Source organism: Schistocerca piceifrons, chromosome 8 (assembly GCF_021461385.2).
Source record: "Schistocerca piceifrons isolate TAMUIC-IGC-003096 chromosome 8, iqSchPice1.1, whole genome shotgun sequence".
Lineage (NCBI taxonomy): Eukaryota > Metazoa > Arthropoda > Insecta > Orthoptera > Acrididae > Schistocerca > Schistocerca piceifrons.
The window spans coordinates 485,297,587-485,312,629 of record NC_060145.1 but is presented as its reverse complement, the minus strand read 5'-3'; the positions used below and the strand labels follow the sequence as shown (position 1 = coordinate 485,312,629).

At 41.9% G+C, this 15,043-nt stretch overlaps 1 protein-coding gene across 2 annotated transcripts in view; it reads left to right on the top strand.

Moving 5' to 3' along the window:
* Nucleotides 1–15,043, top strand: part of LOC124711845 (proline dehydrogenase 1, mitochondrial-like) — a 282,355-nt gene that overhangs the window by 221,570 nt on the left and 45,742 nt on the right. The gene's annotated exons all lie outside the window — the stretch shown is intronic.

Genomic DNA, 15,043 nt, shown 5'->3' with positions numbered 1-15,043 from the left:
CAGTTGCTTGGACATTGTCTGATTCTTGGTTTAAGGCCTGCTTTTATAGTTACCTTATTGCCATAAAGAAAAAGTGGCCATATATGATGATTACATTTTGGTCACTGGACAGTAATTTTAGTGGCTGATAAATTCACATTATATGCCCTAATCACATTTTTAATAATAATTTGGTTTGGAAAGCTGATAATAACTTGCAGTATTTCATTGTCTGATCAGTAATATTTCTCAAAAATTTCAACTATTGTCTCCATAACATTTTTGCTGTCCTAAGAGTAGAAGGAAAGCTATCAGTGAAGCTCTGTCTTCAGATCTAAGTTATTGTTTGCTGGCATTAAAACATAATGCCATGACTTAAAATACAGAATATCATTGTGTGTGGCAATTCATGTGAGGCACTTATGTGTGAAGCACACAGGAATAGATTGATTAAATGTTATGTTACCAATACTCCACACTTAGTCATTATTTATTGAGTGAGACTGATGAGAAACTGCATAATTAAAAGTGCCTGCTCTACTGGTTCCGGCAGACAGTGTGCAGCTGCATTTGTGTTTTAATGTACCTATTCAATAAATTCTGATTTAGATGTGAACAGACTGAGAGGTAAAGTGTCCACACTAGGGTATCTTTTGTGCGAGGTGCCAAGAGGGTAACACCTCTGTGGGAGAGGCTGTGGCAACCCATATGGTTTCATGATGAGAGGCAAAATAGTTTCAAGATTCAACAATAAATGGTTGCAGAGGCATCTGCTACCATTCAGTATCCACCTTTTTTCAAACTGGCACTGAATTGCTATGTCTGTCTGTATGTTCTTCAGACAACAAGTAACTTCTTTTTCTTTGTGTAATAAGTAGATTACTGTAGCCATTTGAAATTAGGTTGACTGACACTGGAAACATTATGAGGCAATGTAATGTTGTAGTTGTAACATAACATTCCTTTTCATTCACAGTATAGCTATATGTGTGATGTAAAACATATTACTTAGTTATGGAGACGTTCCACAGAATCTTTCTTAAAAAGTATGTTATCTGCTGATATTGTAATTTTATGTGAAGTAAGCTTCTTTTGTGGCAGTACTGTGAATTTTTCAGCCAATAAATTTTACTGTGAATTTATTAAAAAAAAACCCTCATGTGAGTGGGCAGCACCAAACCACCTTCATAGTAACTAAAAAGATGAAAGCTTTTACTAATCAGTTTATAGTTGGATATTTTGTTTGTTTACTCAACACTTCTTGGTTTCTTGAGTGTGCTAGTTACTTTACTCATTAACTGAATCTCAGGAATGACATTCCAGTTTTTGTGAGAATGACAGGAGGGCAGAAAGGTGTAAGAGAGATGAAGTTATGACAGCGAAAGGTTTCAGAGTGCTATATAAGATAACAAAAAGGTGAAGAAGCAGGATTATCCAAGGATGAAGGTGAACATAGTGGAATAGAACAGAGGTACATCTATCTACATCTACAAGATTACTGTGCTGTTCACAATAAAGTTTCTGGCAGAGGGTTCAATGAACCACCTTCGAGCTGTTTCTCTGCTGTTCCACTCTTGAACGGCGTGTGGGAAAAATGAGCACTTAAATTTTTCTGTGCCCTACTTTCTCTTATTGTATCATGATGATCATTTCTCCTTATGTAGGTGGGTGCCAACAGAATGTTTTTGCAATCTGAGGAGAAAAATGGGGCTTCTCATTACATGTGAAGGTTCCATTGCAAAGAAAGACGTCTTTGTTTTTATGATTGTCACTCCAATTCACTTATCATGTCTGTGACACTATCTCCCCTATTTAGCGATAGTACAAAACGAGCTGCTCTTCTTTGAACTTTTTTGATGTCATCCGTCAGTCCCACCTGATGCGGATCCCAAACAGCACAGCAATACTACAGGATGGGGCGTACAAGCGTGGTGTAAGCAGTCTCTTTAGTAGACCTGTTGCGCCTTCTAAGTGTTCTGCCAATGAGTCACAGTCTTTGGTTTGCTCTACCCACAACATTATCTATGTGATCATTCCAATTTAGTTTATTTGTAATTGTAATCCCTAAGTATTTACTTGAATTTACAGCCTTCACACTTTTCTTCATTCTGGGTCAATTGTCACTTTTTGCATCATATCGATATCTTACCTAAATCATTTTGCAATTCATTTTGGTCATCTGATGACTTAACAAGATGTTAAACGACAGCATCACCTGCAAACAATCTAATATTGCTACTCAGATTGTCTCCTACATCATTAATATATATCAGGAACAATAGAGGGCCTTTAACGCTTCCTGGGGAATGCCGGATATTACTTCTGTTTTTGCTCGATTACTTTCCGTCGATTACTACGTTCTGTGATCCAGTCACACAACTGAGGCAATATTCCACACACACACACACACACACACACACACACACACACACACACACGTACCTAAAACCTCTTTCCTCATCACCTTAGCCAGCTTCATCCTGACCCACAACTTCTTCACTTTTGAAGGCCAGACATACCAACAATTAAAGGGAACAGCCATGGGTACCAGGATGGCCCCCTCGTACGCCAACCTATTCATGGGTCGCTTAGAGAAAGCCTTCTTGGTTACCCAGGCCTGCCAACCCAAAGTTTGGTACAGATTTATTGATGACATCTTCATGATCTGGACTCACAGTGAAGAAGAACTCCAGAATTTCCTCTCCAACCTCAACTCCTTTGGTTCCATCAGATTCACCTGGTCCTACTCAAAATCCCATGCCACTTTCCTTGACGTTGACCTCCACCTGTCCAATGGCCAGCTTCACACGTCCGTCCACATCAAACCCACCAACAAGCAACAGTACCTCCATTATGACAGCTGCCACCCATTCCACATCAAACGGTCCCTTCCCTACAGCCTAGGTCTTCATGGCAAACGAATCTGCTCCAGTCCGGAATCCCTGAACCATTACACCAAAAACCTGACAACAGCTTTCGCATCCCGCAACTACCCTCCCGACCTGGTACAGAAGCAAATAACCAGAGCCACTTCCTCATCCCCTCAAACCCAGAAACTCCCACAGAAGAACCACAAAAGTGCCCCACTTGTGACAGGATACTTTCCAGGACTGGACCAGACTCTGAATGTGGCTCTCCAGCAGGGATACGACTTCCTCAAATCCTGCCCTGAAATGAGATCCATCCTTCATGAAATCCTCCCCACTCCACCAAGTGTCTTTCCGCCGTCCACCTTACCTTCGTAACCTGTTAGTTCATCCCTATGAAATCCCCAAACCACTCTCCCTACCCTCTGGCTCCTATCCTTGTAACCGCCCCCGATGTAAAACCTGTCCCATGCACCCTCCCACCACCACCTACTCCAGTCCTGTAACCCGGAAGGTGTACACGATCAAAGGCAGAGCCACGTGTGAGAGCACCCACGTGATCTACCAACTGACCTGCCTACACTGTGATGCATTCTACGTGGGAATGACCAGTAACAAACTGTCCATTCGCATGAATGGACACAGGCAGACAGTGTTTGTTGGTAATGAGGATCACCCTGTGGCTAAACATGCCTTGGTGCACCGCCAGCACATCTTGGCGCAGTGTTACACCGTCCGGGTTATCTTGACACTTCCCACTAACACCAACCTATCCGAACTCCGGAGATGGGAACTTGCTCTTCAATATATCCTCTTTTCCCGTTATCCACCAGGCCTCAATCTCCGCTAATTTCAAGTTGCCGCCACTCATACCTCGCCTGTCATTCAACAACATCTTTGCCCCTGCACTCCTGCCTCGACTGACATCTCTGCCCAAACTCTTTGTCTCCAAATATGTCTGCTTGTGTCTGTATATGTGTGGATGGATATGGATGTGTGTGCGAGTGTATACCCGTCCTTTTTTCCCCCTAAGGTAAGTCTTTCCGCTCCCGGGATTGGAATGACTCCTTACCCTCTCCCTTAAAACCCACATCCTTTCGTCTTTCCTTCTCCTTCCCTCTTTCCTGATGAGGCAACAATTAGTTGCGAAAGCTTGAATTTTGTGTGTATGTTTGTGTTTGTTTGTTTGTCTGTCGACCTGCCAGCACTTTCATTTGGCAAGTCACATCGTCTTTGTTTTTAGATATATTTTTCCTACGTGGAATGTTTCCCTCTATTATAATCATATATATATATATATATATATATATATATATATATATATATATATATATAATGGAAGGAAACATTCCACGTGGGAATCCCGCCTATATATATACTCAACAATACGTAACCCACTTCCAAACCATGACCAAAAAAATATTTTTTTGCCGCTTTCAGCACTACCGCCGCTATAATATCCACCGTTTCTAGTTCACAAACAGCTCCTTTCACCTTTTAAACAACCATTTCGGCCAGTTCTAATAACTTTCGCTTTATTTCCATTTCCGTTTTTCCCACATCACTGATCATTTTTAGCCGCTTCCCACAGGTTTTAACGCCATTATTTCTTCGTCAGACAATTGTTAGCCTCATTTTCATAATCTGCCACCACAATACCACTCCTTTTAATATACTACACGCAGTTTTTTCGAAATTTTCCCGAATTTCTCCGTCCTTTAACGTGTTTTGGCGGCAACACAACCACCTAACCTTTATGCACATCATTGTCTACCAACCCAAGTCCAACATAGCCCAGCTGTAACCAACACCTTTTCGCCTTTTTTCATTCCAGATCTCCAGTTACTTTCCAGCTCACCTTTATCTCTCCCCATATATTTATATTTTTATTTTCATTTTCATTTCACCTCATGTTACACTTTCCACCTTCTAATACCATGTCACCCTCACAACACCCCCACAATGACCCCATTAAGTTTTATTTACATTCCCTCCGCAAACATGCCTTCGCCCTAGCCAGATTACGCTCGCATATTTTATTTTCTCAGGCTTGTCTGACATTTGGCATTACCCCCAAAGGCCTCACACTCAAAGTTCCCATCTCTGGCTGCAACCCTTCCTTCCATCAGTCCCTATACCAGTTCCAATCTGAACAATCCATTGCCCTCACCCACCTAATCCTTCACCTACACATCAACTCAGCCAATGAACACACCCGTCAACTCCTATCCTTAATAAAAGTCCTTAATCTTTCCTCTCCCACATCCACACCGGCTGTTCAGAGCATCCTCCTACAGGCCAACCGTAAATTAGAACAGCATGCCACCCTCCACCTCAAAAAACTATCCAATCTCCTGGTTTCCCACCTCCGGAAAGGCAACTCACTCACCCTTCACAACCTTTCCAGCAAACCTCAACCTCCTCTCATTGCACACAAACCCAGTCTCTCCCATCTACTCAATCTCCCACTTCCAGCTCCACTCCCTCCAAAACCTCAAAATTCCGATCAACACAATCTGGAACCACAACACCCCAATTCAGTAGTTAACCTTTCCTCCAAACCTCTCTCTCAATCCGAAACCTCTGTCCTATCCAAAGGCCTCACCTTCAGCCCCACTCCCAGATTCAACCAAACGGCCCTCGTCAAAGATTTACTGTCCTACACTCGTACTCTCTGCTGGAAGTATCACTTTGCCACGAAGAAAAATGATCCTACTCCTAATGATCCGACTCCTCAAGACACCATCCAAATTGAACCCTGCCTGGAACAGTTCCGTCCTCCGTCACAGCGGGACCCACCTCCTCTTCCTCAAAATCACCCTCTCCAAACCTTCCAGGAATTTCTGACTTCCAGCCTTGCATCTCAATCCTTCTTAAAAAACCTTAATCCTACACCCAACATCACCACTGCTGAAGCCCAGGCTATCCGTGATCTGAAGGCTGACCGATCCATCGTCATTCTTCCGGCGGACAAGGGTTCCACGACCGTGGTACTTGATCGTCGGGAGTATGTGGCTGAGGGACTGCGTCAGCTTTCAGACAACACCACATACAAAGTTTGCCAAGGTAACCCCATTCCCGATGTCCAGGCGGAGCTTCAAGGAATCCTCAGAAACTTAGGCCCCCTGCAAAACCTTTCACCTTACTCCATCAACCTCCTGACCCCACCGACACCCCGCACCCCTACCTTCTACCTTCTTCCTAAAATCCACAAACCCAATCATCCCGGCCGCCCCATTGTAGCTGGTTACCAAGCCCCCACAGAGCGTATCTCTGCCTACGTAGATCAACACCTTCAACCCATTACATGCAGTCTCCCATCCTTCCATCAAGGACACCAACCACTTCCTTGAACGCCTGGAATCCTTACCCAATCTGTTACCCCCGGAAACCATCCTTGTAACCATTGATGCCACGTCCTTATACACAAATATTCCGCACGTCCAGGGCCTCGCTGCGATGGAGCATTTCCTTTCACGCCGATCACCTGCCACCCTACCTAAAACCTCTTTCCTCATCACCTTAGCCAGCTTCATCCTGACCCACAACTTCTTCACTTTTGAGGGCCAGACATACCAACAATTAAAGGGAACAGCCATGGGCACCAGGATGGCCCCCTCGTACGCCAACCTATTCATGGGTCGCTTAGAGGAAGCCTTCTTGGTTACCCAAGTCTGCCAACCCAAAGTTTGGTACAGATTTATTGATGACATCTTCATGATCTGGACTCACAGTGAAGAAGAACTCCAGAATTTCCTCTCAAACCTTAACTCCTTTGGTTCCATCAGTTTCACCTGGTCCTACTCCAAATCCCATGCTACTTTCCTTGACGTTGACCTCCACCTGTCCAATGGCCAACTTCACACGTCCGTCCACATCAAACCCACCAACAAGCAACAGTACCTCCATTATGACAGCTGCCACCCATTCCACATCAAACGGTCCCTTCCCTACAGCCTAGGTCTTCGTGGCAAACGAATCTGCTCCAGTCCGGAATCCCTGAATCATTACACCAACAACCTGAAAACAGCTTTCACATCCCGCAACTACCCTCCCGACCTGGTACAAAAGCAAATAACCAGAGCCACTTCCTCGTCCCCTCAAACCCAGAATCCCCCACAGAAGAACCACAAAAGTGCCCCACTTGTGACAGGATACTTTCCAGGACTGGACCAGACTCTGAATGTGGCTCTCCAGCAGGGATACGACTTCCTCAAATCCTGCCCTGAAATGAGATCCATCCTTCATGAAATCCTCCCCACTCTGCCAAGAGTGTCTTTCCGCCGTCCACCTAACCTTCGTAACCTGTTAGTTCATCCCTACGAAATCCCCAAACCACCTTCCCTACCCTCTGGCTCCTATCCTTGTAACCGCCCCCGATGCAAAACCTGTCCCATGCACCCTCCCACCACCACCTACTCCAGTCCTGTAACCCGGAAGGTGTACACGATCAGAGGCAGAGCCACGTGTGAAAGCACCCACGTGATTTACCAACTGACCTGCCTACACTGTGATGCATTCTATGTGGGAATGACCAGCAACAAACTGTCCATTCGCATGAATGGACACAGGCAGACAGTGTTTGTTGGTAATGAGGATCACCCTGTGGCTAAACATGCCTTGGTGCACAGCCAGCACATCTTGGCACAGTGTTACACCGTCTGGGTTATCTGGATACTTCCCACCAACACCAACCTATCCGAACTCCGGAGATGGGAACTTGCCCTTCAGTATATCCTCTCTTCTCGTCATCTGCCAGGCCTCAATCTCCGCTAATTTCAAGTTGCCGCCACTCATACCTCACCTGTCTTTCAACAACTTGGCTTGTGTCTGTATGTGTGGATGGATATGTGCGTGTGTGCGAGTGTATACCTGTCCTTTTTTCCCCCTAAGGTAAGTCTTTCCGCTCCCGGGATTGGAATGACTCCTTACCCTCTCCCTTAAAACCCACTTCCTTTCGTCTTCCCCTCTCCTTCCCTCTTTCCTGATGAGGCGGCAGTTTGTTGCGAAAGCTTGAATTTTGTGTGTATGTTTGTGTTTGTTTGTGTGTCTATCGACCTGCCAGCGCTTTTGTTCGGTAAGTCACCTCATCTTTGTTTTTTTATATATATATATATAAAAAAAATCTCTGTGAGGGAGTGGTTGTATATAATTTCTAAATATGGAGCCATTGTATCAGCATACTCTGCAAGGGACCTGACTAGTATATAATCTGGACCGGAGGCCTTGCCTTAAGTGATTTAAGGATATCTACTTTCATGTTTCTCATCTTGGCAGTTGTTCTTGATTGGAATTCAGGAATATTTGCTTCACCTTCTTTGGTGGAATAGTTTTGGAAAACTGTGTTTAATAACCCTGTTTTAGTGGCACTGTCATCAGTGACTTGACCGTTGTTATCAAGCAGTGAAGGTATTGATTGCATCTTGCCACTGGTGTGCTGTATATACGACCAGAATCTCTTTGGGTTTTCTGACAGATTCCAAGACAGAGTTACATTGTGGAAATGATTAAAAAATCTCACATTGAAGTATGCACTGTATTTAGAACCTCTGCAAAACTTTGCCAATCTAGGGGATTTTGTGCTCTCTTAAATTTGGCATGCTTTTTTTCATTGCTCTGCAACAGCGATCTGACCCATTTTGCGTACCGTGGGTGATCAGTAATATCACTTATTAATTTATGTGGTATATATCTCTCAATTGCCATTGACACTATCTCTTTGAAATCATTCCAGATCTTTTATATGCTTACATGATCAGATCGGAAGGAGTGAAGACTGTCTCTTAAAAAGGCGTTAAGAGCATTTTTATAAGCTTTTTTAAATAGCTGTACTTTGCATTTCTTTTTGTTGGTTGTGGGTGTTACGGTATTCAGCCTATCAGCACTGCCTTAAGGTTACTAATCCTTGTATTCGTCATGATACTCTCTATTTGTTCAGGATTATTTGTTGCTAAGAGGTCAAGCATGCTTTTGCAACCATTTACGCTATGAGTGGCCTCATAACAAATTGTTCAAAATAATTTCCTGAGAAAGCATTCACTACAATTTTGGATGACGTTTTGTTGTGGAGGGAATGGGAAACAAATCTCTATCAATCAAAATGTTAAAAAAATCCTTCGTGATTAAAGATAGAAAGATAGATAGCAGCAAAAAGAGAGAGAAAGTAATAAGAGGTAAGGTACAGGAAATTATTCAGTAATAACAATAACCTGTTGTGACACAAACTGGATCAACACTGCCAAAAATGCTTCTCAGATCTCCAGGCTAAACCTATCTTGTTTGCAATACAGCACAAACATTGCCTAACCAGAGTTGTGCCCTGAACAACGGACTTAAATTAATTGATATGTATAATTTTTTCAGTTTACATTAATTGCACAAAACAAGATTATGTACAATATAAAAATGTACCACTGATATTTCAGACCTACTCAAAGAGGACTTAACACATCTTCAGCAAATAGGATATGCCTCCTTTACTTCCAGGAACACTATAGGCTTAATTTAATTTGGAGGAATAATATAATTCTGTGTCTTGAACACTTTTTAATTTTAGTAATTATGAAACTTGAAAAATCAACAGAATCTGTCAAATAAGAAAGGAACAAATGAGTAGTAGTTCTATAAATAGCACTAAATTTTAGAGACATACAATATACATAAAATAAAACACAGCAAAAATACCATGTTAAAAGGGTATTAATAGAAAGTATCTCATCTGTCATTCGAATTATAGCCGTTCCATGAACTGATGCTAACCATTTAGTGTGGCAGCCTGCCATAAATGAAACAACTGTGGCCATTAGGTGACATAACTGCAATGTGATTTTCTTGTCAAAATTCAAATATAAGATCTGAAATTTCCTATAAATAAATCAATAAAAATTACTGTGGAACTCCATGGTGGAATCATTTTAATATACATTAGGTAAGAGAGCACATAATACTCCTTTGTTTTTTGGAAATGGTTTCTATAAATTATAATAATCATTTTATTATTACAATAAACAAAGGGTGTAAAAATATACCAAGGTAGTTTAAAAATTTTACCTAAGGTGCCAAAGAGCTAAGTTATAAATGTACTGGAAGAAGCAAATATCTTTGTTCCCAGTAAAAGAAACACACACTGCTTTCTTAATGAACAAAATTATTTCAGATGAAACTGATATTTTGACGACTTTAAAGAAAGTGAGATCGGCAGGCCACATCGGAGTAGATGTTTACCTGTCCTCTAGTGTGGCCAATTTGGCCACTAGCTGCATTGTATATGGTGACAGCTCCAATGTCAACATGCCAAGTAAACACAACAATACCAGTGTCTACCTTCAGTGTTAATTTAAAAATTTTGATGCCCTTACTACATAGGGTGAACCAAAATATGCCCCATTAGTTAAGTCTATATATTGCATTAGAATTCTGGTTAGATTAAGAGTCTAGTAGCTGATCCAGTTTAAGGTCCGAGCAACACGAGGCATTACTTGGAGTGCCAAGTTGAGAGAAGCACCCAAGTGCCTGATTTGCATGTGGGGTGTGTCACAGTTAGTAGCAAAAAACTGACACAGGTGAAACCGCACAAGCAAAAAGGGGTGGTGGTGCCAGATGCTAAGTGAAAATTGTTCTCAATCCAGCCCTGTATAGGAATAATTTTTTTTTTTTTTAAATTTTATATCTTTAGACTGTGTGACATGGTATCTGGCTTCTAAGTTGTTACACAGCACTTACAGCAGAACTTATACAAAAAAGTATACAATTACTTAATACTAACACCAAAATGAGACTAAAATTAAAAATGTATTTTGCATATAAATGTTTACTCTGTTTTCATCTATGCGTACAACCCCATGCTTTTAGATTTGTTGTCAGCATGGCTTCACTTGAAAACTTGTAACTGCACCTGTTTTGTATAAGACCTACTGAAATTCCTGTATAATAATTAAGCAGCCACAGACAATGTCACTTTGTAAAATTAGAAAATAAAAAAAAAATACATCTGTAGCTGGAATCAAACACTCAAATTTGAGTATTCAAACAGAAAGCTCTACCTATTATACTTGCTGGGCAACACAGATGCACTGTATTTATTGAAGGTACTTGCTATGCATGGTTATAGTGTTGTCAAACTGCCATTCTTTGATATCCATTTTCTACAAAAAAATGTATGGAGCAAATGCAAAGAGCCACACTGTGATGACAGAGCATGTGAGTTTTGGTTCTTCTGTACATTGTAATAATATCTGCCATTCTCTTCTATAATAACAACTGTATAAAAACAAAAAAGTTGTAACACAGCTGTCACATACTTTACAATGGATATCATTTGTTCCTATTCTTATTTGAGAGATTTTGATGACAATGGTTTAAGCAAAAATATGTGAAGTTGTACAATTAATGATACAAAAAGACCTGTAATATTATATTAATTAGTGCAGCAACCATCACAGACTCGTATAATGGTTTGTAGTTTGTTGACTAGGATAGTTTCTGTAATTTGTAGTTGAGGGGTTCAGTTCTTGGAATAAGCTTCAGATTGTTTTTATGGAATTGTTTAGACTGAGAACTGAGTATTATTATGCTCAGGGAGGAAAGCAATTTGGTACTATTAGGTTTGATGGTAGGAAGTGATTTGGCTGACAGGCATTCTTCCTGTGCTCTATGTGAGTATTGCTCAGGAAGAAACCATAGTATGTACTGCAGTGAGAAGTACACTTTGCTACAGGCTTCACAACGGTATGCAGAGCATGGATGTGGCTGTAGATATCGGTGTAAAGGTATACTAAGTTGAAATGAGAATTCTAGTGCCCAGTAGGCTTGTAAGAGCAGCATTTCATCGGGAACACCAACACAGGCTAACAGTTGGGAAATATGTGACCTTTTTTTGACACGTCATAGGTAACCATTTTCTGAAACTTTGGGCAGAGTTCTGCTTCAATTTCCAGTGGCCAGGCCATAAACCATGTGTGTGTTTATGCTCCATGGCAGACATCCACACGGCTAATTAGCCATTCCCAACAGTAAAATCTATCTTGACAAGTAAATTTAATATTTTCCAGTAGACATTTTCCTCTGGTCCAGTATGAATATACACTAGACTCTTACTAATCCTGCCATTCCTTGCACCTACAGGTGCTAGATTGTTGAGGGTGTCTTAAATTTATGGATTATACTTTATTGTATCCCAAGACAGAAAACTTAGTTCTCGTTTGTATAAATACACAGAAATATCACTCACTTCGAAACGTGTCCCATATTTTTAGTTATTGCAATGATGATACACGACGGCAGTAGGCTTTATCACACGATGGCTTTACAAGCATTACTTTGGTACTGCACGTTTCTGATTGTTGCATAATGTGCTTCAGGAAGGTGTCTACAGCTTCAGCCTCAGCAGTGTCAGATGTCTTCATATTCTCTCCTCCTGATGTCCTGTTCTTCATAAATTTTATCATAACTTTCCTGTACACTTTTGGCAATCTCGTCATCATTTAAAGTTTGCTCGTAAATAGTTGCTCGTCTGACACTGTACTTGGCAGCAAAAGTGTTCTGTGAAGATCCTCAGTTCAACTCGCCTCTAATTTAGAAGTCTTGCTCGAGGTATAGCATAATGTGTTTCCTTTTATAGGCCATGACACTGAACTGTAAAGAAAGCCACAATTTCAAACATGTATGCTATTGTTTTACATTGTAATTGACTGACAACATTATTGCGCATTAGAATTCATTAATATCAGTGTAATTTCTGCGTGAGCAGCTAGAGACCGGGTGTGGGCTGGATTACTGAGGGCCAGACTAGCAAGAGTTTAGTGTGTATTATGTTATACAACAGACAATATCTGTAATTTTTATTGGCCATCATCATAAATCTCTGCAAAATTTGAAAAGACTGCAATTAAGCAACTTTTTAAAAATACATCTTTATTTCCCAAGTGCTTTTTTCTGTTTGGAATTATGCTTATAGGAAACTAATTTTGTGTTGGCAAATGACTGTTCTCATCAATTTAACAAGAAAAGTAAGTGGTAAAATAGAATACTAATGAAACAAGTTAATAAAACCTTAACAATGTAGGAAAGATAGATTTCAAATTACTATAAAGATGACACTTTCAGTTGCAGAGAGGCAGAATTAAGACATTTACTCAAAGCTTTTAGCCACAGCCTTCATCAGAGAAGGAGAAACACACACCTTTCACACACACAAGCAAGCACACATCACGCACACGTGACCACCAACTCTACAACCTTTTTCTGATGAAGGCTTTGGCCGAAAGCTTTGTGTAAGTGTCTCTTAACTGTGCCTGTCTGCAGCTTAATGTTTCACCTTTATGGTAAACAGCAGTCTGTCTTTTCCTACATTGTCAATATTCCTACCTGGCGTTTCCATTGTTTAATAAAACCTTAAAAGTGAACTTGGTGGTGGTAAAAGCGTATCATATTATGGTACATCATCAGTGATGTGGCTGAAATGAAGACTAGGTAGAGCAGGGAACTGAATGACTGCTAATAAACCACAACAAGACTGCCAAAATTAGTATGTTTTTCAGTGCGAATGCTTGATGTACTTGACATTGGTGGACTGCAAACCTAATCAGTCTCAGTTATTAATCATATGGTTATAATAGAGGGAAACATTCCACGTAGGAAATATATATCTAAAAACAAAGATGATGTGACTTACCAAATGAAAGTGCTGGCAGGTCGACAGACACACAAACAAACACAAACATACACACAAAATTCAAGCTTTCGCAACAAACTGTTGCCTCATCAGGAAAGAGGGAAGGAGAGGGGAAGACGAAAGGAAGTGGGTTTTAAAGGAGAGGGTAAGGAGTCATTCCAATCCCGGGAGCGGAAAGACTTACCTTAGGGGGAAAAAAGGACAGGTATACACTCGCACACACGCACATATCCATCCACACATACAGACACAAGCAGACATATTTAAAGACAAAGAGTTTGGGCAGAGATGTCAGTCGAGGCAGAAGTGTAGAGGCAAAGAAGTTGTTGAAAGGCAGGTGAGGTATGAGTGGCGGCAACTTGAAATTAGCGGAGATTGAGGCCTGGCGGATGACGAGAAGAGAGGATATACTGAAGGGCAAGTTCCCATCTCCGGAGTTCGGATAGGTTGGTGTTGGTGGGAAGTATCCAGATAACCCGGACGGTGTAACACTGTGCCAAGATGTGCTGGCCGTGCACCAAGGCATGTTTAGCCACAGGGTGATCCTCATTACCAACAAACACTGTCTGCCTGTGTCCATTCATGCGAATGGACAGTTTGTTGCTGGTCATTCCCACATAGAATGCGTCACAGTGTAGGCAGGTCAGTTGGTAGATCACGTGGGTGCTTTCACACGTGGCTCTGCCTTTGATCGTGTACACCTTCCGGGTTACAGGACTGGAGTAGGTGGTGGTGGGAGGGTGCATGGGACAGGTTTTACACCGGGGGCGGTTACAAGGGTAGGAGCCAGAGGGTAGGGAAGGCGGTTTGGGGATTTCATAGGGATGAACTAAGAGGTTACGAAGGTTAGGTGGACGGCGGAAAGACACTCTTGGTGGAGTGGGGAGGATTTCATGAAGGATGGATCTCATTTCTGGGCAGGATTTTAGGAAGTCGTATCCCTGCTGGAGAGCCACATTCAAAATCTGATCCAGTCCCGGAAAGTATCCTGTCACAAGTGGGGCACTTTTGTGGTTCTTCTGTGGGAGGTTCTGGGTTTGAGAGGATGAGGAAGTTGCTCTGGTTATTTGCTTCTGTACCAGGTCGGGAGGGTAGTTGCGGGATGCGAAAGCTGTTGTCAGGTTGTTGGTGTAATGCTTCAGGGATTCCGGACTGGAGCAGATTCGTTTGCCACGAAGACCTAGGCTGTAGGGAAGGGACCGTTTGATGTGGAATGGGTGGCAGCTGTCGTAATGGAGGTACTGTTGCTTGTTGGTGGGTTTGATGTGGACGGACGTGTGAAGCTGGCCATTGGACAGGTGGAGGTCAACATCAAGGAAAGTGGCATGGGATTTGGCACCAGGTGAATCTGATGGAACCAAAGGAGTTGAGGTTGGAGAGGAAATTCTGGAGTTCTTCTTCACTGTGAGTCCAGATCATGAAGATGTCATCAATAAATCTGTACCAAACTTTGGGTTGGCAGGCCTGGGTAACCAAGAAGGCTTCCTCTAAGCGACCCATGAATAGGTTGGCGTACGAAGGGGCC